Source organism: Pinus tabuliformis, chromosome 2_2, assembly GCF_031772625.1.
Source record: "Pinus tabuliformis cultivar Carrire ecotype Pingquan chromosome 2_2, CPIR1, whole genome shotgun sequence".
In the NCBI taxonomy this organism is placed as follows: domain Eukaryota; kingdom Viridiplantae; phylum Streptophyta; class Pinopsida; order Pinales; family Pinaceae; genus Pinus; species Pinus tabuliformis.
The window spans coordinates 271,621,737-271,645,693 of record NC_142300.1 but is presented as its reverse complement, the minus strand read 5'-3'; positions in this window follow the sequence as shown (position 1 = coordinate 271,645,693).

The following is a 23,957-nucleotide window of genomic DNA, read 5'->3' as shown; positions in this document are numbered from 1 at the left end:
CAGGACTACTTCTTATACCTCGCAGCTTCGCATTCCACCATCGGAATGGTGTTAGTTCAAGAAGATGAGTTCGGAGCGGAACATATGATATATTATCTTAGTAGGACCTTAAATCCCACTGAGTTAAAATATTCGCATGTGGAGAAATTGGCCCTGGCAGCCGTTCAAGCTGTCCAGCGTTTCCGTCACTACATTCTTCTCCGTAAAACTACAGTTATTTCGGATTGCAACCCTATGATTTATATTTTGACAAAACAACTGCTAGGGGGCAAGTACTCTAAATGGATTTTCATCCTGCAAGAGTTCGACTTGGAGTTCGAGAAGTCCAAGTCTAAGAAATCCTTAGTTTTTGCGGAATTAATGTGTGATTTCCCGAGTGCTGAAACAGAGACTGTGGCAGAGGAGTCCATTGCGGACGAATCTTTGTTTCTTATCAGTACGTTAGATCCGTGGTACGGGGATATAATCATCTATCTCCAAACCCAAACCTTTCGGCCTGAAGCTTCCAAGGAAGAACGTCGAAAAATTCGGTTTCAATCCCAGCAATTTAAAATTATTGGAGATACACTTTATCGCCGGGGGGCAGACTTAGTTTTTCGACGTTGTTTAACTCACGAAGAGGCTGAGAGAGTTTTGAATGATTGCCACTCTGGGGCATGTGGCGGTCATATGTCTGGGTATGCCACAGCTCAGAAGGTGTTGCGCGCTGGCTATTTCTGGCCGTCTATGTTTAAGGATTGTATCATTGCTGTCAGGAAATGCCACAACTGTCAAGTGTTTGATCGCAAGATGCGCGCTCCACCTGCTCCTCTCCACCCTATAATTGCCGCTGGTCCATTCGCCAAATGGGGTATTGACTTTATTACTTGCAACCCTCACTCGGCCGGGGGTCATGCGTATATCATCCTCGCGGTTGATTATTTTACTAAATGGGCCGAGGCGATGCCTACATTCGACGCAAGCGGCAAGACAGCTGCAGTTTTCGTATTCAATCATATCATAACTAGGTTTGGTGTCCCACAAGCAATCATTACTGACCATGGGAGCCATTTTCGAAACGTCATGATGATTGAGCTAACAAGCCAGCTTGGTTTGCGCCACGATAGCTCTACTCCTTATTATCCGCAAGCCAACGGTTTGGTTGAGTCAATCAACAAAGTTCTAGTCATCATGATTCGACGGATCATTGGTATCCATCGAACGAATTGGCACAACATGTTATTTTCGGCGCTATGAGCATATCGAACTTCAGTGAAAAATTCAACAGGGTTCACTCCTTTCCAGCTAGTTTATGGCTTGGAAGCTGTGTTACCCATTGAATGCGAGATCCCATCACTTCAAATGGCTGTCGAATTACTTCCAGCTACTTCCGAAGAGGAGAAACGATTATTATACTTGGCTAAATTAGATGAGACTCGACGTGACGCTACATTAGCTATCGAGACTCACGCGAAACGAATGAAAGCTCAGTATGATAAAAATGTAACCCCTCGAAGTTTTTCGGAAGGAGACCTAGTATTATTATATGATCAAGCTAACGATAAGCTAGGTGCCGGAAAATTCGTTCCCATGTGGCATGGGCCCTACATTGTAAAGCGAAAGCTAGCAAAAGGGGCTTATGAGCTAGTTGACTTTGATGGGGACTCTTTGGGTAAACCCAGAAATGGACTTTACCTAAAGAGGTATTATGCTTAAACGATGGGTATGGAGAAATTTTTAGATAGGTTAGATTTTCTTTCTAGCTAGCAAGTGTGTTAGTTTAGTTAGTGTGCTTAGCTTAGAGAGTGTGGTTTTTCGTCGTTATTCTGGCTTATCTTGGTTTTACTCTTGATATTGCAGATGTCGACGCCTCTCCAAACATACATTGGATTTGCTGATGGTGCTTGTCGTAGTACACGGAATGTTTCTTCCGCAGCTTGGGTTATCTATTCGCCCTCTGACGAGTTAGTTTCTATGCATGGGGTAAGCCTCGGTCAAACAACGAACAACATTGCAGAATACAGTGCAGTGATTGAATTATTATCCGAATCTATTTCATTTGGAATTCGACGTTTGATAGTGAGGTTAGATTCTGAACTTGTTGTATTACAGCTTAACAGAGTTTATGCCATTAGAAATCCTGTGTTATTAAGGTTGTTTTTGAGAGTGCGTCTCTTGGAACGTGAATTTGATTACATTGAATATCAACATATTCCAAGGTCTTTGAATACATTAGCAGATGCAATTGCTTCTCGAGTGTTGGACAGACATTTACAATAATCATGCAAGTAAATTTAAAAACATTTCATCACATATGTTAAACAGGATAAGCCGGTAATAGTGATATATATAGATAGAAGTGTGTCAAAAAAAAGATATACATCGTCTTCGATCATAGGTTGAAAACACCTTATGATCGGCAAAATGATAGTACAAAAAGTCAAAATGTCACATGTGACTACAAAAGTGACTGGTCAATCACTGGTGGTGCTCTCTGTATGACACCACTGCGCGGGCTACCTTACGCAAAAAACTCCTAAACGGTCCAGGGACCGCGACTACGAAGCGCTGAAGCCGGATAGGAATGTCGTCCATAGTAGTCTCAGGTATATCTGCCGTGAGACGCTCTAGATCATGCTCCAACTCAGCTAGTACTTCTGCAGCCGCGTCCTGTGGGACCGGTACCGGTGCAGCTGGATGTAGTCTATCAAAAGGCCGGAGGTTGGCTGGACGCTGTGGACCAACATCTGCATTTTGAAAATTTTACTGTTAGTTTTGAGATGATATATATGAAAAATAAAAAATACATAATTTGAAAACTTGTGAAAAATAAAGTACCTCTGTCATCCCATTGTTCTCCCTGTGGAAGAATCATGTCCGGATCATGTCGAAAGTCTACTCCGGCATACGGAAAGTCCTGTATCGAAAAAACCTGGTCCTCTAACCAGTGAAAGTAACTATCTGAGAATCGAACCACTGTCGCGCCCTCGTCAGGATGCCAGGCCATCACCGCAACCCATCGTATCAGCTTTGGCTCCCGAGGACCCAACGTATCAACAGTGAGTTGCTGAGGGATCAGCATTGGAACTCTCTCCAAGGCAAAGCTCACGACTAGAGGCCCATATCCAAAAGTCTTTAGTGGTCCATTCTTTGCCTTGGTCAGTTGGCTCTTCATATGAGCCGACACAGCTTCACACCAGTTGAAAATGGTGCCTTGGTAACAGTCAATTGCCATCCGCATTTGGGATCCGGAAGCAATGTGTAAAGCGGCCGCGCCGCAAATTCTGGTAACCGTGAACGCTATGACTTTGAGTTCACGCAGAGTGATGTGTTTTATCTCTATGCCTTTCGAATGGTGAGCCCCAGGTGTGCACCACTCGTCGCGGAGACTATCAAGGGATTGGCCACCCGGCCTAGTCCCCGCAAGACTGAGTTGCTCGCCTCTGTTCGGCAAGCCAGTGAGAAAGTATACATCCGAGGGCTCTATCTCGAGCCGGTGCCCTCCTATGTAAAAGCATTGTTCTTGAACGTTCCATCGCTCAACCAGCCATTCCAAGAATCTTACCTGGCCCCTCATGCCCGGTATGGTCCAATATTTGTATAATCCGCATGCTCTTAGGGCATCCAGGGAAGGTTGATGATTTATTGCAGCTTCATCATCGTCTACATGCTCTCTTTCTCTCCAATCTAACATGGTTAATGCCCTGCACATCAAAAACAGTCATTAGAAATTGATTTGGGAATTTTTTATGGTTTTTTGAGGGGGTTGGGGTTTTGAAATGCGCGTTTCACGGAAGACGCACCCCGACTTTGCAGCACAGGGCGTCCGGACGCGGCTGCTCTGAAGACGGGCTGCGTCTTCCGACCGTTTTCCTGTGTAGGAAAAAGTCGGGGGACGCGGGTCACCCGAAGGGCACCCGCGTCCGCCGAGAGGCGCATTCCAAAACCAAAACCCCCCCAAAAAATGAAACTAAGACCTAAAAATTAATTCTAAACGGATAGAAATGCAGAGTAGGATGTGTAAAATACCTGGATAAGACGGTGTTCAGTTCCGACGGTCAGATTTTCCGCAGCAACCACGGGAAGTTTCTTGTCAAAAGCTCCTTTTTCAACCACAACAATGAAACAGTAAAAATGACATGGTAAAAAGTCTTTTTATAGGTTTTTTGGATGAATTAGTTCATTTTTTACCATGAAAAGATGTTTTTCGATGTATTTTTGCCTATTTTAAACAGGTATGAGTAATGTGTTGCTTTTGTGCAGGACAAAGGGATTTCAATGGAAATTGTCATTTTTTCACAAACAAAAATATCAGAGTCATCTTTTAAGCCCTTTTCTGACTCCTAAAACATGAAAAGATCGCCGAGCGTTTCTTTTACACTCGTTAAAACGGAATTAAAAGACGGTCCCCTTTTAGCTCTTTTCTGACCGTAAAATCAGGAAAAGATTGCCGGGTTTTTGTCGTTTCAAACTCGATAAGGAAATAAAACGACGTGTCCTTGATCGCTTTTTACTTTTCAGGTCAACGAAACTATTATGAAAGTACTCCTTGGTCGCAAGATCAAGCGGTTCCCCCAGGTATTATTTTATACTTTTTCGAGCTTGAGGGACACAAATGTACGAAAAAGTTCAACGTGGAGTCTCCTTTAGTTTTTTCAGACTCTCTAAAATTGAAAAACGCCGAGTTTCTCCTATACTGGGCTCGTTAAACTTTTACAGTAGAGGACCTGTTCAATTACAAACAGGAACGAACCACTCCTTCCTAGGGTTCGAATTTAAACTAGGTTGGACTCGTCCGAAGGATGAGCTTACAATCAAGCATATGTTATCCTCCTCAAGCTTGTTAAAAATAAAGAGGTACTTGGCAGAAATGGTGGGGGAAAAGAGAGAAAAATGAACCTATTTGTTACCTTTTGTCTCAAAAGAAACTTTATTACCACTCTTGAACACGACACTTTTCATTCACCTGGGTTGGGAAATCTTTTACCTCACAGTTAACCAAACCACTTTGAAAGTCTTTAGCCGGGTTTCGGGAATCACTTTGAGTTATTCGTCACCAAGCCATCTGTTGTGTCGTTATGTGTTCAAGAGGTCTGCGAGCAAAACTTTCATCTGCAAAATACTTGTCATCCATTTGACCATCCCTGAGTCAGTCCTCACAGCGACATTTCTTCAACTTGAACAATGATTTCGTGTTGTGGGCTTGCCTGCAACGGGTCGCTTTCTATCGACATCGACACATTATCTAGAAAGATGACTTAGGAATCGATAGTACCTTGAAGTCTGCATGCATCAATGGCAGGTTTCTCGCCTTTGACGTCAGTTTACATCATTGAATTTCGATCAAAGGATTCCGTGAAGTGTTCGACATCAAAACATCTATTCACATTTCACGGGTTGTGCTTGGTACTTTGAGAACCATTGACATTACTGGTGGTCTCTCTCACGCTTGTTAACAGTTTACATCATTGACTGGTAATCAAGTGGTTTCTACCATGTTCGACATCAAATCATTTAATCACATGGCTAGAATCGTACCAATTCGGGAAGTAGAAGTGAAGACCCTGGATCTAGTTTCTACCATCCAGGCTGCAAGGAGTTTTGTATTCATTATCTATGTAGACTAATCATAAACAGATGGCTGCGTCCATACTGTGTCTACAAAAGTCTATAAAAATGATGTATTGCAAGATCATTCCTGTATCAGAGTAGTTAGTCCATTAGTTAAAGTTTTGAATCTGAGTATGGGAATGCCTACCTCAGTGATGATATAATCTTATACATGTATTTTGTGTTGAAAATTGCAGGTTCCAACCAGGTCATCCACAAGACAATCCTTGAAATGATAAAGCGCTTCACCCTTCCTAGAATTACAAACCCTAATCTATTCCAGGCTTCGCACTTTAGGGGGCAATCTGTTACACTAAAAAATGTCACCATGACCGCTTACAGTTAGTATGGCTCAAATCAACAGTCATGCTACCCTCCTAGGCAAGTCTTATGCCTCTGCTATCCATCTCAAACTCAAAGAAGAGAGAAAGTCTTGTAAAAATGTGTTTATCTCTGGGGTCGCAGGTTCTCTCAAGCCTTACCTGCGGGGACGCTCACAATGTTCACAAAAACTGCGTCTTTGGACGCTCTGTATGTCAAGGGACAGGTGCGTCCTTCTGTAAAAGGCAAAATGCGCAAGTTTCATCTTAAAAAAGTTACTTGTGGTTACTTCTAGAACTTTCTAGAGGTCGGTTTGATGAAATGGATGCGCCTCCAGTTGGTTCATGTATCCCTATTAAGGAGGAACTTATCCCATCAATAAGGGAGCTATCCCACCCAAAGAGGGGGATTATCCCATTGATGGTGGACCTGAATAACCTCTTTACAGCACTATAAATAAAGACCTTGGGCCAGAAGGAGGGGAGGTTGGAGCTATACATTTTCTTTGGGTAAATGCTGCAGGAATTAGGACTCCCATTTAGAACCTTGTGAGGAGAGATTGTCTTTGCTTGATTCTACTTGGAAGTGGGTGAGCTTTGTCAAAGTAGAGGAAAACCCTTGATGGACCCTGGGAGGAACTTGCACAACACCAAGGCCAGGTTGTAAGAGTTTCTTTGTTTCGTTATTAATACAAACTGGTTTATTTTTCTCAATAGCTTGTGTTAATGAGTTATTTCATGTGTTCCTTGGTCTGCATGTTGGATATATGTTTTATTATATGAAATGCAAGTGCTTGGTAATTGTTTGATTGTTTGTGGTTGCAGGAATTGATGTGAAGGAGGAGCTCATCCTGATCGGCAAAGACGGACTACAACAACAGCGTTTTGGAATAAGGTAAGCCTAAACACTTGTAGTTTTCATGTTTTAAAAGGTGTATTTAGAGAAAGATCACTCCATTTTGTCTTGTTTGTCACTAGAGAGTTTAGACTCCTAGGGAGGTCAGTTGTGTCCGCACAAACGACTTTTTCCGCCATGACTGGAGGGGGCTTAGTTTGTGAGAATTCTTCCTTACTTCTGCTGCCTATCTTTCCTCTAGGGTTTCCCCTCTTCATCCTCTGCAAAATATTTACTATAGGCATCTCTTCTTCTAATACTTTTGTCTGAGTTTGAGGTGCCTGCTCCTTTATGATTTCTATGGTTCTCTTTCTTCGTTTGAGGGTCCTGTTGTTGCTTGCTTTTTCTGGGGATTTTTCTTCAAAGTGGTTCCTCACTAGGAAACTCTCTGAGTTATACCCTATACTTTATAGATAAAATTCGACCAATATTTTTATCAGGCCATGATGATACATGGTGTTTTCTATACACTGAGATTTTCTTCTGAACGTTTGTAGACATTTTATTAAGACTATTTAAGAGGAAGTAAGGAAGGTTCATCTGGTGATCTTCAAAGAAATGCATCATCAACCTAACATGATAAAAATACATTTGCCCAAACCTACCCTCACAAGTGAAAAATTTTTGAAGCACAAGTAATAAGTTTCTCCATTTATTCTTAAGGGCAGTGTTGGGAATACCTGTCTTGTAGACGGTAGTGTCCATGTTCGGATTTTTGAGGAAGACCTTCAAATCATCGCGATCAATTCCTTTGTTCTTAAACCATTTTTCCCCACTCCTTGCTAGCTCAGTAGCCTCCACGATCATGGACTTTGTTATGGTGAGCTTAATGTCTCCTATTTTGACCTCAGTCCCATCAAATGAACGTGAAAATGTCTTGGTTACTTCACTGTGAAAACCATTAAATTTTTCAATGAACCACAACCATTGTTTCTTTTGCAGCATCTCCTTAGTCTGTGGGTACCCCTCCAAGAATTGCTTTCCTGTTGGCTCAGTTCGAACAATTATCCCCATTCTAAAGGATGCTTTGCCTCGAAGGCTAGTTCCCTTGACAATAAAATGGAGCTGGTAGGGTTTGCTAAATGGCGGAAATATGGGGTAGCTATGAAAGTTCATAGGAGTGTAAGAATATGGAAGAATAAGTGAATTATCGTAAGGGTCATAGGGATGAATCTGACTATTAGGCGCATTTAAAGTGATGATTTGGTAATTACTTTGGCGGATTTGGAATGGGGATGTGACATGACTTTTAAGTTGTGGCATATGATATTTTTGTTAGGCGGCCATCACCCTTAGGTTATAATGATTGCATTTTAATGTCCAGCAGTACTATATCTTCTTAATCATATATACAATATAACCTTCCCTATTGTTAAATTAAAGTAGCACATACCTTTGATCTCTTTTTCTAACCTTATTTGTTGTCCTTTGATCTCCTGCAAGTACTTTTCTCTTTCAGCTATCCTTCAATCCAAATCACCAAGTGTCCTTGTAGGCTTAAAAATTTATTAGGCTGCAGAAACTTGTCGTAGCTACGGAAAGTTGTCTGAGTTGCGAAAAATTGTCCAAGCTGCGGAAAGTTGCTGATTCTGCAACTGTGAAAGAAGAATAAAGGGACTTTATTATTATTATTTTTTTTTTTAAGGAAAATTTGAAGTGCCAACAAAAATTGGTTTTCACTCTAAATTTTTTGTATAAACCTGCCAACAGCATTTTGGTTTTCATGTTTATACTCTCTCTCTCTCTCTCTCTCTCTCTCTCTCTCGATATATATATATATATATATATATATATATATATATATATATATATATATAGATATAGATAGATAGATATATATATATATATATATATATATATATATATATATATAGGTATATATATGTATGTATGTATTTATTTATTTATTTTAAGGAAAATGAGTAAAATTTTCTAAGGTGGAAAAGAAGAAGAATTCTTCTTGACCATCTTGAGTTCTAAATTATCTTGAAACATTTTAACAAATTCCTTTTTTGTTAATGGCTTTTGGTAAAGCCTGAGTTGATGTCCATTTACTAATAGAGGATTTTTTGCTTCATCAATAGTCTTGATTCTGACTGCACCATTGTCAAGGACTTTTTCAATTTCATAAGGTCCAAGCCAATGGGTTTGGAATTTTCCTTGAAAATTTTTGAATTTTGAATCAAAGAGCAATGCCCAATCTCCTGGATAAAATTTACTTTATTTAATGTACTTATCATGCCATCTTGACCTCTGTTGCTGAACTAGGCTAGTTCTCTAAAAGGCCTCTTGTCTAATTTCATCGAGCTCATTTAGTTGTTTCATCCATTGCTTATGGGCTTCTGACAAGTAAAGATCTAACTAGACTATTGTCTTATAGGTTTGGATCTAGAACTCTGTCGGAAGTAAGACTTGCTTCCCATAAACAAGTTCATAGGAAGTATTCCTTGTAGTATTCCTCCATGTAGTTATGTAGGCCCATAAAGCTTCTGGAAGCTTTTCCACCTAGTCTTTCCTGTGTAGATGTACGGCCTTGGTAAGGATAGCCTCAATCACCTTATTTGTGGACTCAGCTTGTCCATTGGCTTGTGGATGGTATGGAGTTTACTTCTGATGTTTTATCTTGTACTGGTCCACAAGCTTCTGCACTAGTCTGGATGTGAAAAGTGTTCCTTGATCTGTTACAATTTCTCTTGGGACACCAAAATGAGTAAAAATATCCTCAAAAATAAATGAAACTACAACATTTTCAGTAGCAAAAGGAAGTGCTCTAGCCTCCACCCATTTAGTAACATAATCAGTACATATCAGTATATACTTCTTTTGCTTTGAAGGTGGGCTGATTGGTCCAAAAAAATCCAGTGTCCATTTTTCAAATGGTTCGATAAGTACCTGTGGTTGTAGTGGCATTTCATTTGAAAGAGTAGGTTTTCCCATTCTATGACAACTGTCGCATCTTTTCACATATTCCTTGGTGTCCCTAAAAATGGAAGGCCAATAATATCCTAAAAGTAAGATTTTGTAAGCAGTTTACCTGTCAGAAAAATGTCCTCCACATGGCTCATCATGACAAGGTTTAAGTATATCTGGTATTTCTACTTCCCGAACACATATTTTGATGATGAGATCTGGTCCTGTCTTGTATAATTCTTCATTTATCCATGAATAGGATGTGTTATTGTGGACTATTCTTCTCTTTTTTGTAGGGGATAAATGAAATGGCATTCTTCCTGTGGCCAAATAGTTAGCAATATCTGCATACCAAGGAGATTTAGTAGACGCTACAAAAGATATTCATTAGGAAATTTATCTTCTATGGGTTGATCATTGTCTTCATTTTGTATTTTAGATAGAAAATCGACAATTGTATTCTGTTTTCCCGGCCTATCTAGAATGGTTCTAGATAGTTATCTTGAATTCTTGTAAAAGTAGGAGCCATCTAGTTATTCTTCCATTGGTGATTGGTTTATTCATTAGGTATCTAATGGCAAAATGGTCTGTGTGAACAAAGGTTTCATAGGCAGTTATATAATGTTTGAATTTGTTAATGGCATGAACTACAACTAAAAACTCCTTTTTGGTTACAATATGATTTAACTCTGCAGGAGTTAAATTTTTACTGGTATAATAGATTGCATAAGGAGTAAGATCTTTTTATCCTAACACAGCTCCTAAGGCTGAATCTGAAGCATCTATTGAGATATGGAAAGGCAATTTCTAGTTAGGTCATTATAAGATGGGTGCTTTAGAAATTCTCTTTTTCAAGGTTTCAAAGGTAGCTTGACATTCGGAATCCCAACTGAATTCACAGTCTTTGGTGAGTAGTTTAAAGAGTGGGGATGCAATTTTTGTGAAGTTTTCTATAAATCTTCTATAGTACCCAGTGAAACTAAGAAATCTTCTAACATCTGTTTGACAACTTGGCACGTATAACTGAGAAATGACTTCAACTTTAGATGAGTCTACTTTGATTCCATCTCCTGAAATATGATGACCTAAAACAATTCCTTTGTTAAACATCATGAAGCATTTTTCATGGCTTAATGAGAGATTTGTTTCTTTACATCTTATTAAGACTTTTTCTAAATTTCCAAGTGCTTCATTGAAAGAATCCACATAGACTGTGAAATCATCGATGTACACTTTCACACAATCATGAATAAGGTCAGAGAAAATGTCGAGGACTGCTCTTTGGAATGTTGCCAGCGCATTATATAACCCAAAAGGAATTTCTCGATAAGGATAAGTTCCCCATGGACAAGTGAACATGGTTTTATCTTGACCTTCAGGGGCTACCTGAACCTAGTTATATCCACTAAACCCATCCAAGAAGGAAAAATATTTTTTTCCTGCTAAAGTGTCTAAGACCTGGTCTATGAAGGGTAACAGAAAGTAGTCTTTTAATGTTGCTTTGTTTAATTCCCTGTAATCAATGCATACTCTCCATTTTCCACTCTTTTTAGGAATAATTAATAGGGTTGAAACCCACTGACTGTTGGATATTGGATAGATGAAATTTACATTTAATAGTTTTTGCAATTCTTCTTTAACAATTTCTTTTAGGCTTGGGTTCATTCTTCGCTGAGGTTGTCTAATTGGTCTTGCATTTTGTTCAATGTAGATATGATGTATGTAAGTTTTATGATCAATCCCTCTCATGTCAGTGTATTCCCATGCAAAAGTAGAAGAAAGTTTCTGTAAAATTTCTATCAATTAATTCTATTGCACTTCTTCCAGGTTTTTATTGACATTCAAGGTTTTTCCTGGAAAGATTTCTATAGAGGAATTGCCAAATTTTTCCATGGAGAGTAATGATACTTGTTTAGATGAGAGACACTCATTTCGATTATGATCATAATGTGAGGAAGATTCATTATTTTCCAGTAAATTTAAAAGTTGGTCTTCCTCCTTTACTTGTTCAGTAGCGAAAATAGGTTGTACATATTCTTCATCTTCTATCCATTCTTTAGTTTTTGTATCTATTGTTGTTCTTGCAAGGGGATATAATGTAAATTTCTTTGTGGAATTTCCATTTGAGATAAACATATCACCTGATCTACAGCTTATGAAAGCATCAGCTATAGCCAACCAAGGCCTTCCTAGAATTAATGGATGTCCTCCTAAATTATTCTTGGGTGTTAAGACCATGAAATCAACAGGATATTCCAAAGCATCTAAGGATACACAAATATCTTCCAACACATCATCTGGCTTAATAACAAACCTATCTGTTAATTGCAACAAGGTTGGTGTATACTAAAGGTTAGGAAGCCTAAGTGTGTCCATAACTTGTTTACTCATTATGTTTATGGCTGCGCCTAGATCAATTAATGTGTTTGGTATTTCAGTTCCACTGATGTGAATTTTTACAATGGGGCTTCCTGGGTCTAAATATTTTTGAATTGTCATCTTCCCCATCATAATGTCTACAACTTTTCCGACTAACTAAATTATTTTTATATCTTTTCTTCTTCTCCCTAATCTTTGTGTACTTAATTCCTTAATTTTTTTTGCAAAAATTGGTATTTCTTTTATGGCTTGTAATAAAGGAATCTTAATACAAACATTTCTCAATTCATCCATCATATTGTAATCAGGCAAGACAATTTGTTTCTCTACTCCTTCATAAATTTTCAACCTTTTTGGGAAAGGTGGTTTAACTAATATCGAGGGTTGTTCTATGATAGGATTATCTATTGGAATTTCTTCTGTTTGTTTATTTTCTTTTTGAGGGAGAGAAATCTCCCCTTTTTCTGATTGATTTTTGTGTTTTTGAAGATCGGATCTTTTTTCTTGAATGACAATGGGAGGTTTTCTTAGTAATACTCTTCCAGACCTTAACTGGACATTGTTTAGGTCTAGTGGAGTTATTCCATAATTTTGACAATTCTGACCCTCCATGTTGTACACTGGTTGTTGTTGTATTTTATTATTAGGATTCGGAAGTGGTTGAGCGGGTAGTTGATTTGATTTTTGTGGAAATGGTAGGGAAAGTTGTGGCTTTTGATTCTGAACTGAAACTTGTGGAAATTTATTAGCTTGAGGAATTTGATTAGATGGGGGTAAGAATTGTGGTGGAAGGTAGGATGGCGAGTACTATTGATATTGAGCATAGGCTCCATAAGGATTTTTCCATCCTTGATTCCAAGGTGGTGACTATGGTAGAGCGCAAGGCTGCTAGGCTAAATTCTAATTATTTTGTGAAGACTGGAAAATTATTGTGGTGTAAATCCTTATGATTGATTTGGTTGGGGGTTTTTCCATGGTATTTTGGCTATAAAGTAGAGAGGGTCTACTGGTTCTGAGATTCCTTCATCATTGAATATAGGCTTAAGACCTAGTAAGGATGGGCGTTCCTTTGTATCATGATTATCTGCACATATGACACAGGTTTTTATGGCTTTTGAGTCTAATGGACACTCTCTTAGAGCATGTTTCTTCTGACATTTGGGACAAAAGATAGATAATGCAACATTTTCAGAATTTTGCTTGTTTTGTATTTTAAGGGTGTCTATCTACTCACTTAGGCTCCCTAAGATATCTGTTTTGAAGGTGTCAAGAAAATTTCCTATTTCTGCCCTACTGACTATCCCGGCTGCAGATTTGTTAATTCTTGACAAGAGAGGGTCTCTAGGACTCCTTCCAACTTGTGCTTTACCCCTTGAGATATGTACACATAAATCACAAATATCTGCAAATGGTAGTTGGGAAATATCTCCTTTCCCAGTTAGGTTAAGGAGATTGATCCATTCATATTTAATAGCTCTGAGTAAGAGAGATTTTAAGGTTTCTTCATCCAAATGATCCATTTTTTCTCTTTTAACATTATAAACAAACCTTTCTACCAAGTCTTCAAGATTTTCATCTTATTTTTGTGTCATTTTGAAGACTTCATCTTTAAGGTTACTAGCCATACAATAATCTCTATATTTGCCTAAGAAAGCCTCTTTCATTTGTCCCCATGTTGTTATAGAATGCACTCCTAGACTCATGAACCATTTTAATGCTAAGTATTTTAATGTGGTAGGGAACAATTTTAACTTTTGAGCATCATGTAGATAGTCATATGATCTGCACAATACTTCAAATTCGAAGATAAATGTCTCTGGATCTTCATGTCTTTTCCCGTGGAAATTAGGAAGAATCGAGGGTGATATATTATTCATTGTGAGGGTTGTATCTTCATCAAGAATAGGGAATCCTGAAGGATATTGATTTCCTCTGCCTCTACCTCTACCTTTACCTCTTCCTCTTCCTCTTCCTCTAATCCTATCTTCTTCACCATGGACATTTTGTATTTCTCCTTCGCCTTCTTCAGCCATGATAGATTCTTCAGAGCTAAAGTAGTGTTCTTCTAATATTTTTGGTTCCTCTATCAAAGGTTGCTCAGAATAAGTTTCCAATTCCTCTTCTTCACTAGGAACTTCTAATTTTTCTCCCAAAATTTGCTCACTGGTGGAGGATAGAAATATTACTCCTGTAGTTGGGGATGTAGGATCTTCTTCAATTACAACTTCAGTAAAAGAAGTGGGTGAAGTTCTAGATTGGATTTCTGATCTCGAGATTTCAAGAAGCCTTTGTCAACCTCTAAAAGGAATTTGGGTTTGAGTAGGTAGTGTGGATTCTCAAAGTCCAGGTGAAGTGAGTGGATTTATGGGAAGTAACCTTCTTCCTCTCCCTACAAATCTACCTCTAGAGTCTCTATCCCTACGCTTATCATGTTTTAATTTTCTTTTAACTTCTATTCGTACTTCCCCGGCAATGGCACCAAAATGTTTGGCCAATTCAATGTCTTTGAATTGTCAATCATAAATTGTCAACCAGGGTGCGTAGACTATTGAAGTACAGGTGCACAATATGTGCTAGAAGTTATTCGATATGTCGTTATGTATTTGTTAGGATCTAAACTTAATATGGAGGTGGTGTTTGTTAATTATATTGGAGTTACAATCCTTAAAGTTATTAGCTAATTTCTTGGAAGTTAATCTCTATATAATTAGTTTATGGATGATATGAGAGTGATCCTACTTGTATTAGATTGTTTTGAGATTTTTGGTCTTGAATATTTATGCTGCAGCTTCTAATTCACTAAGTGCAAAAAGAAATCTATTCTATCAATTGTGAAGAAACATTGTCTGAACTCAATTGTTTAGGAGAAAATTCTCACACTTTTACTTATTCAATTTTCATTCAAACAAAATCTATACTATGAAATAAACACATTTAAATTATCCTAGATAATAAGAAAATGAAGTAACCATGCAGTACCAGGTATAAAGCAATTCAAATGACAGACTAAGCTATCTATGAAGCAGATGAAAGTACTTATGCAAATAACGATTCATTAATGAATTCATTATGTTGCATTTTCACACAAAACAAAGTATTCAAGGAATGAAAAGAAATCGACTTGCAATTGGTTAAGACCTATCACTGTTCGTAGGGGCCCTCCATAGATCAGTTCACAATCTTCAATCAATGCAACGCATACACAAAAACCCAATTCTATTGCTGGAAAACAAAATTCACAGATTGTTTCAAAATTACATCATTCGACGCGCTCCCCAAATCACAGTGCGGCCATAAGTTTTATAATAGGTCTCTAGCATAACAACATGAGTAATTTAAGCCTAATATCTTTATCTTAGCTAAACTATATCACTAAATCTTCAATTTGCTATTCCGAGAGCAAATTGATAAGATTTTGATTGAACTCAAATTTCGTTTCAGCGACAATCCTATAGTTGACTTGGAGTTTGACCGTGATCTCATGCGCTTATCTTAACGAACAGCTTCAAGGGAATAGGAAGGAATCAACGAGGAAACCATTCTATATGCATTCGTATCCTTCGTTGCTGACCTCGAGCTTCTGAACCTAGCAAACAATGGAGGCAGCTACAGAAATTTGGATTAGCTGTGGAAACAGACCGATTCGGTAGCTAATTGTACTCTTTGACAAAACAACAGGGTATAAAGTCAAACATGAATAAGAAGACATATTATTGCATACCTTCATCAAAACCTCATGGATATGACTTTATTTAGGTGGTAGATATATAGGAAAAGGGAGAAGTATTAAGCAAAAATGCATGTCATGGTAGGACAATCTTCGGACTCTACAACTAATAACAGGTTTGATATAGACATCAATCGTGAACTGAATTCACTATCAAAAGGAACTATATTTTTCACATGGGCTATTTATTTTTTTCCTCTTCCATTCAAACAAATATAATTTGGTATTTATTGTTAAAGATGGATCTACAATATTTTTCGTTCCATATCATATTTAAATGGGAACAAAGATATAGTGTCTATGTCTAAAGTTCAATAAGGAACTACCCATAAGGCCAAATTTGGTAACAATCGTTTGAATATGAGTCAATTATAGAAGAAACCCTACAATGATTAATGTAACAAGAGGCATTTGTGTAACATTCAATCAGAAATGGTGTAAACTTAATATAATATATTTTCACTTCAAAGCAATGATGTAAACTTGGTCAAGGGCTTCAAGGAGGGTGAAGGTTTGTTATTGTTCTCACTTTATGAAGCTCAAGTGTACTATAGTTAATGATATTAATACAAGTTAATTGTTTCAAACTAGTTGATTGTGAGGATATGTTGTCTGTCATTGAATGGATTGGTTGTATTGGCTACATTATGTGATCAGAAAGATGGTGTATATAAAGTAGGGTTAAATATAACATAACCTTGAAATGTTGCAATCATGTTCAACATACTAATAATCAAAGGTTGGGGGTTGCTTAATTTTAAAATGAGTTTTCTCACTAAATCTCGTTTCATGTGGTTGCAACTTGCATGTGGAGTTTTATGTTGGCCATTGAGTAGTTACTAGTGTGCTTAGAGGATTGTCTTTTCCTAGTTTGTATGTTTGGGAAATTAAAGTATATGATTGTAAAGTGCTAGAGCTTGGGGTGTGTTTTGAAGCATTCATGCAAGTTGACTAGTGAGTTACAACATTTGAACCCCTCATTAATTAGAACTTGGTGGATTGGACCACCAAACCATCACATGGAATAGAGTGGAGGGTGAATGGAGCCAAGCTGTCTTTAAAAACACCTTGATCTATAAGTTTTCCTTCAGGGAAGGCACCATCATAGTATTCTCCAATCATAATATGGATGCAATTTTTTCTTTATAAAGGCATGCCACTTGAAGAATGAAAACAACTAGTGGGTGGAGTGGTGATAGGGTTACCAAAAGGTTGCATGAAAATGGCAACAGCTGAAGAGTTCATCTCACAGACCCTTTTTACCAATTTCTAAAGAATATAATCCTCAGTAACAAGGGATGTTGTAGGCATTGTCCAACCACTATATTATATTGATAAGAGACTCCCATTTGCAGTACAATTATACCAAAGAAATGATTTCCAAAAAAATACATCAATGATTTCTCTTCACAGCTAAAAGACACATTGTATTGAAGTCATTCATTTCTTGCTATTTTGTCATCTATTGTTGGTATTTCACATCAATGGCATTCCTCTACCACAATATGCATGGATTATGGTACCCATTTTCAATGATTATGCAACCACAGAAATTGGAGTTCAAATTCTCAACAAAATTTTATTAATAAAGGACACACATATGTAAACAATAATAATTATCCTTGACATTTAAATACAAAAATTTTATGACATTCAATATAGTAGAACAAGGTAGACTAGTATAACAAACTTTTAGAATGATTATATACATCCTTTAAGATATACTCTATCCATATTACTCTTGGCCTCCAGGAAGCAATATAGGGTTCATGCCAAGCTTGTAACTAATGCATTCTGGTCCACCTCCTTTTGCAAGCAATGTGACTTCCACATATGCATAGGAGACATTGCTCAATTGAAACTAACAATCTATTGGAGGCATAACAACCTTTGAAGAGAACATTGAAATGGTTGTTTGTCTTTGTGTCTATAAAGGATAAAAATGGTGACACTATAGACCAAGAAGTTGTGTTTAATATAAAACCACTACAAGTGATACTAACATGTGTTTCTGAGCATTTCTCTTAATCTGTGGGATCAACATTTGAAAGTTCACTAATCATTAAGTATTTTCTCAACCTTAATCTTGAGAATGTATGGAAAATATCATAAGATTCGATTCCATGTCAAATTTTTGTCTTGATGATTGCAAGAGGTAGGTGCTACCAATTATGTGTCATTCAAGGAATTTATTTTTCATACAAGCTGAAACAATGTCAGTATCCTGGTGAAATGACAGTTGGAAGTTTTAAATATCCACTATTGACATATTGGATGCCCTTTTTATGATATTGGCTAGTCAAATCTGTGTGCTTATAATAGACTTAGATTGGAGTAATGTCTTCAACATGAAGGAAATTGGTTCTAAATTATTGAATACAAGGATACACCTATCTACCAAAAGCAATAGCCATGGTATGAAGGTGTTACTTGGGAAAGATGCTATCCACGACAAATTATTCCAAGAAGATTCTAGCTCTATAAAAACAACGAATACAGCCTCAGCAACCATTAGGTTGGCAGTTTTCCACTGGATGTTATATGATTAATGCAATAGATAATGGCACAACATGGATTGATAAAGGTGTGGATGCAAATTTTCAAAAGAAATCATGTGCCCAAGAAAGTAGGATTGAATCCCCCATTGGTTTATATGTGTTTGTCACTCACATTCCCTAATATAGACCTACCAAAACAACATCCCTATATCATCCTATGGAGCGAATATTTCATGAGGGATAGAACATAACAACATTATTTTCTCCCACATGGTAGCAAACGACAATTTTCAAATTAATGGGAAATAATTATTTCAGTCTTATGCAAGATTGGATGGGTAGATCCTGTAGTAGCTTATGTCAATACCTACATGTATTTGAACATTGAATGTACCATTGATCTATAGGTATCGAAATTCTTGTTCATTCTAGCAGTGATAGAGAACCCGACCTATGAACAATGGAATTTTGATGTTTCATTATTTTGCATGATGACTAAACATAAGGGAATAAAACATTGTATTGATGAAGTTATAAGGCCAATGCACTGGCTCATTGATTTCAGGTAGCACCCTCATTTTGCACGTGCCTTTACTGCATAAACGCTTGAAAAATGGACTCTAAAATTAGAACATATAGGAGCTCCCAAGTCTCCTTAACCTGCCTATGAGGATTCATATCCCTCCAATTCTAATTTCATTTTATTTATGACTTTGTAGACTCTTTTATTTACTTCCAAATCTTTGGTAACTTGGCTGATAGAAAAAGTTGTGTTGTAAAATTCAGTGACTATGTAGCTCAAAAGAGTCACCCTTCTTATGAATTGTGTAAATAGAACCCACTAACCATTAGAGCCACCACTTCAACAAAATTTTCCAATACTTGAATGTATCTTGGACCATTTGCAAAGATTGCGACGATAAAAAAATCCTTAGAACATTGTCCCATATGACGATAACTTCAACTTCAAAATACGATATTTCTGGGGTTGGCACTTTGATAAAAAATCATCCAAATGACAACACAAATACTCTTCTTCTTCAACATCGTGCTTTTGGATATGAAAATGGGCCTATCTAGAAATATGCATAGAGCTATTCTGACTGACTGTGCAAAGTTTATTTTGTTGTGATCATATCACTGTGACATAGAAATGCATTCTCGCCTACTTAAAAGGCCAAAAATCAAATCTTATTAATTTCAATTGTTTAAACGTTGAACTTACGAATTAAGCAATTTAAGGGTCGAGAATTTTTAATGGAACAAATACCACATGATATACGATCACATTCCCTTGGTGGTGATCACTTTGAGTCAACAAACTCAACAAGATGTGGCTCTCAAGATTACAATGAATTCATATTTGCAATTGGTGATAGAATAACTATGTTCCAGTATCCAACAAATAATTTTACAGCCAATGCCCCCTTATAGATTGTATTTGAAAATAAATCAACCAAATAGAAATAAATAAATTGGAATAATTCCTCCCATAGAACTCCCTATTTGGAAGTTTAAAATCATGTTTATTAGAGGAAGGAAATAATCTTCAAGGCCTGTATATTTTCTATATGAAGCCTCATTTAAAGGGACCCCATTGTTGGCCTCTGGAGTTCTCTATCCATAACCGATTTGTTAGCCTCTACTATCTTCTGATATACTAGGAGGGTCTACTCATTTTCATGTATTTTCTTCAATTCAAATTTACTTTTGAGAGAAACATATGCCCATAGAATATGATTCTTATTGATGCAATAAGTTCCCAGAATACCAAATTTCCAAATAATTTCTAAAATTTTGTCCACCTATGTTTTGAATAATTACATTTTTCAAAATTTTGTCCACCTATGTACGTTTTGTACATTCTAATTTTAGAGTCCATTTTTCAAGAGTTTATGCAGTAAAGGAACGTGCAAAATGAGGGTGCTACCTGAAATCAATGAGCCAGTGCAACGACCTTAGAACTTCATCAATACAATGTTTTCTTCCCTTATGCTTAGTCATCATGCAAAATAATGAAACATCAAAATTCCATTGTTCATAGGTCAGGTTCTCTATCACTGTTGGGCTGAACAAGAATTTGGATACCTGCAAATCAGTGGTACCTTCAATGTTCAAACACATGTAGGTATTGACATAAGCTACTACAGGATTTGTCCATCCAATCTTGCATAGGACTGAAATAATTATTGCCCATTAACTCTGAAAATTGTCTTTTTCTACCACGTGGGAGAACATAATGTTGTTATGTTCTATCCCTCATGAAATATTTGCTCCATAGGATGATATAGTGATGTTTTTTTGGTAGGTCTGTATTAGGGAATGTGAGTGACAAACACATATCAACCAATGGGGGATTCATACTTGCTTTCTTAGGCACATGATTTCTTTGTAAATAAACTCTAAAATTTTGTCCACCTATGTTTTGAATAATTCATGCCTTTATTGCATAAACTCTTGAAAAATGGTCATCACATGGTCTTAGAAATGAGGGAAATAATACCTTTAATTTAGACTTGAAAAAATCCTTTGTCTTTTTCTTTTGGTCTTTATTTTTGCTTTTATAGTCATATTGATATGATCTATTTTTAATACACCAAATCAAGAGTGCCCACTGAACTTCAGTGTGAAGGAGGCGATATATTTACCATTCCCAATATCATATTGATTTGTTTACCATTCCTAATCTCTTCCCACTTTGTATTTTTCTATCAGATAGTATTAGAAAGAACATTAGTTCCCATTCCTTGTACCCTTCTGTTTTTGTTGCACAATAATATCTAGGATTTATTTTGAGTCTATATATTTATGTACATTTAAAGAGACCCTTCTTAGGCTTTTGAATCATTTAAAAAGGTTAAGTATTGAGTCAAATATGAATTATGTAACGTCCACACCATGTCGGCCTAAGGGCACTATTCGACCCCACAAGAAGCCTATAAAAGGAAGGTCATCAAATTCATTTGGAGCATCATTCTCTCATCAAGTTTGAATTCTCTTGTAGATGGGAAGAAGAGAAAAAATCTCTTGTTGCTAGGCATAAGTGCGAAGTTTTTATGTAGCTAGGAAAAGATGTGAAGTCTATTACAGGGAAGCCAAAGTAAATGTGAGTTTGGGGAAGTCTGAGGAGAGAAAGAAAAACAAAATTTCAGAGTTTCTCTTTCTCTATTTTGTGTCCTAGATTGGGAGATCGAAGTCCTCCAAGTTTCATTGTTGCCAAAAGTTGCCAGTTGCCATAATTTGTTGCCCAGTCAAAGTTTTTGGAAAGAGGTCAAAATTCTGGGAGGCTGACTTGGTGTGGAGGGAAGGCTTGGTCTTGGTCTAGGGTGAAGAGTCCCAAACAAAACTATTGAAAGGAATAATTATCTTGACTGTGTTTTCCCCTCGAGGGGGGTTTTGGCGTGGCATGTGCCTACATCTGGTGTGTATTGTTCTATGTGTTGCTGATATAGGTAATTTGTTGATGAACTAAAGAAAGAAGATATAAAAGATTGTAATAATAAGAAGCATTGGAAGTAATTATCAAGATCAAGAAAATCTTTGTTTCCTTTCTGATTTTCTAATAGTAGGGAGATCTAAAGTAAGGTCCCAATCGTTATCTTCACTCTTTTCTGTGTGTACTATTTTTCTTCCCTTTCCTGAGTTAATGAAGAAAACATATAAGTGTTTCTAACTATTCTCTGAGTACTTCGAATTCTTATTAGTTTGTTGTTAGTACTTTCCAATTAGCTTATGAATTTTCAGATCTAGAATAAAGAAACAGTTTAGTGATTTCCTTTAAGTTTCAGCTTTCTAGGGTTCATAGTTACGAATTTATTTACCATATAGTGAAAATGTTAGAAATGGAATCCTTCAGTTCATGATTTTCCGAGATAATAAGTCATGTTTATATTGTATAAAGCCTTTTCTAAATTTGTCAACAATTATGAAAGACAGTAAAATCTGTGTCGTATCACATTTCAATTGATCATAGTGATTTTGGTTCACCATTAATTTGAACCTTTAGGATGAACTACAACTATAATAAAGCATCAATTTTCCTCATAGAAATATTTTCCAAGTTGACAATGATACAACAGATATTTCATTTTCTTACGAGTTTTCTCAAAATAAAGTGGCATCAACATGTTTACATTTGGATTCTAGATGCCAAATCTTATATGTCAGCGATTATAAGAGAGATTACAAAATCTCAAATGGGAAGCAATGATGAAAACCAATGAAAGTAAAATTACATTGCAACTTCTATTTCTCTAGCCCCATTATCACGGATTCAAGGCTTAGTAATTTTTTAAAGGAATGGAGAATAAGATGCTTCACTTAGAACAAATCAGAGAAAAATACCTAGTTCTTACGTAATAATTCAAGTATCAAATAAGTATGCGTCACCTGAACTACAAAACTAGATTCCAAGATAGAGCAATGCGTAAAACCTAAGCCATGACCAAGGATGTTTTCCTCCATCAAGGTTTGAGTGAATCTCGTGCTAGTCTTGTCAGCATTGATAAAGTTCTTTTCTTAAATTAGTGGCAATGCCAAGAAGGGTAAACAATAATAACTACTTTATAATCTTACAAATGCACATTGAAAACTCCACCTTTTTCCTTGCACTGAATCTCATTAGCCTTAATATAGTGCCTCCCAAGAAATAGGGAACTAAAACATTTTTCAAATCATAAAGGCAGTAAAGATTCACGATCTCAGTCATCCATGTTTCTATATCAACTAGCATTACCATCAACCAAATTTTTACCTAACTTGAGAGTAGATAAATGCTAAATTTTATCCTTAGATATTTTAATAAAATAAAGCATGGTACAAATAGAAGGGATTAAAGATCATTCTAAAAAGAGAAACAAAAACAGGTTAGGAAGAATTTTAAAACCAATTTAACTATATAGATAAACTTCACTGCTACATCTAACAAAAGAAATCAAATATAAAACATGCATTTTGCTTAAAGCATTTTTTTATTTGGAAGTGCTTTGAAAAACATGCCCTGTAGAGCTGCACCATAAAGCACAAATTTCCTTTGGCTTAAGTGCCAAGCTTGGGGCTTATGTATTCATCCTGCTCCCAATATTTTAACCCAGTCTCATCCCTTTGATTTTCACACAATTTAGGTGGGGCAGACCACAGTGAGAATGGAATCCTGATGGATGCCTCTATTGACCTCAGAAGTGAACCAACAAACCATTAGCATTTAAAGTAGTTGTCAAGGACATAAATTTAAAAAGATAAAGTTGTTAGTAAAAGATAGAGTTTAAGATGACAAAATATGAATATTCCTATATTAGATTTCAAGTTATAGTAGTTGAACTTCCATATCATAAAGTATGTCTTAAATGTTAAAAAGAAAAACAAGCCACAAATCAATCTAGTTGCTACAATAAATGCCACCATCGCTATTAGAATGAGGTTCATAAATTAGTAAGTAACTATTCTTATAGCCTTCCAGAAGAAACCTCGAAAACCTATTCTGTGCATGAGCTCATGTACATGCATATAGTAGCTCATAATATACAAGGAACAGGTGATGGCTTAAGGGATAAACCTTGACAGATGCAACTATCACCATGGTTGGATAGTCACCATCCCAACTACACCATAGGGAGTAAAGGCTAATTTTAAAACTGGAA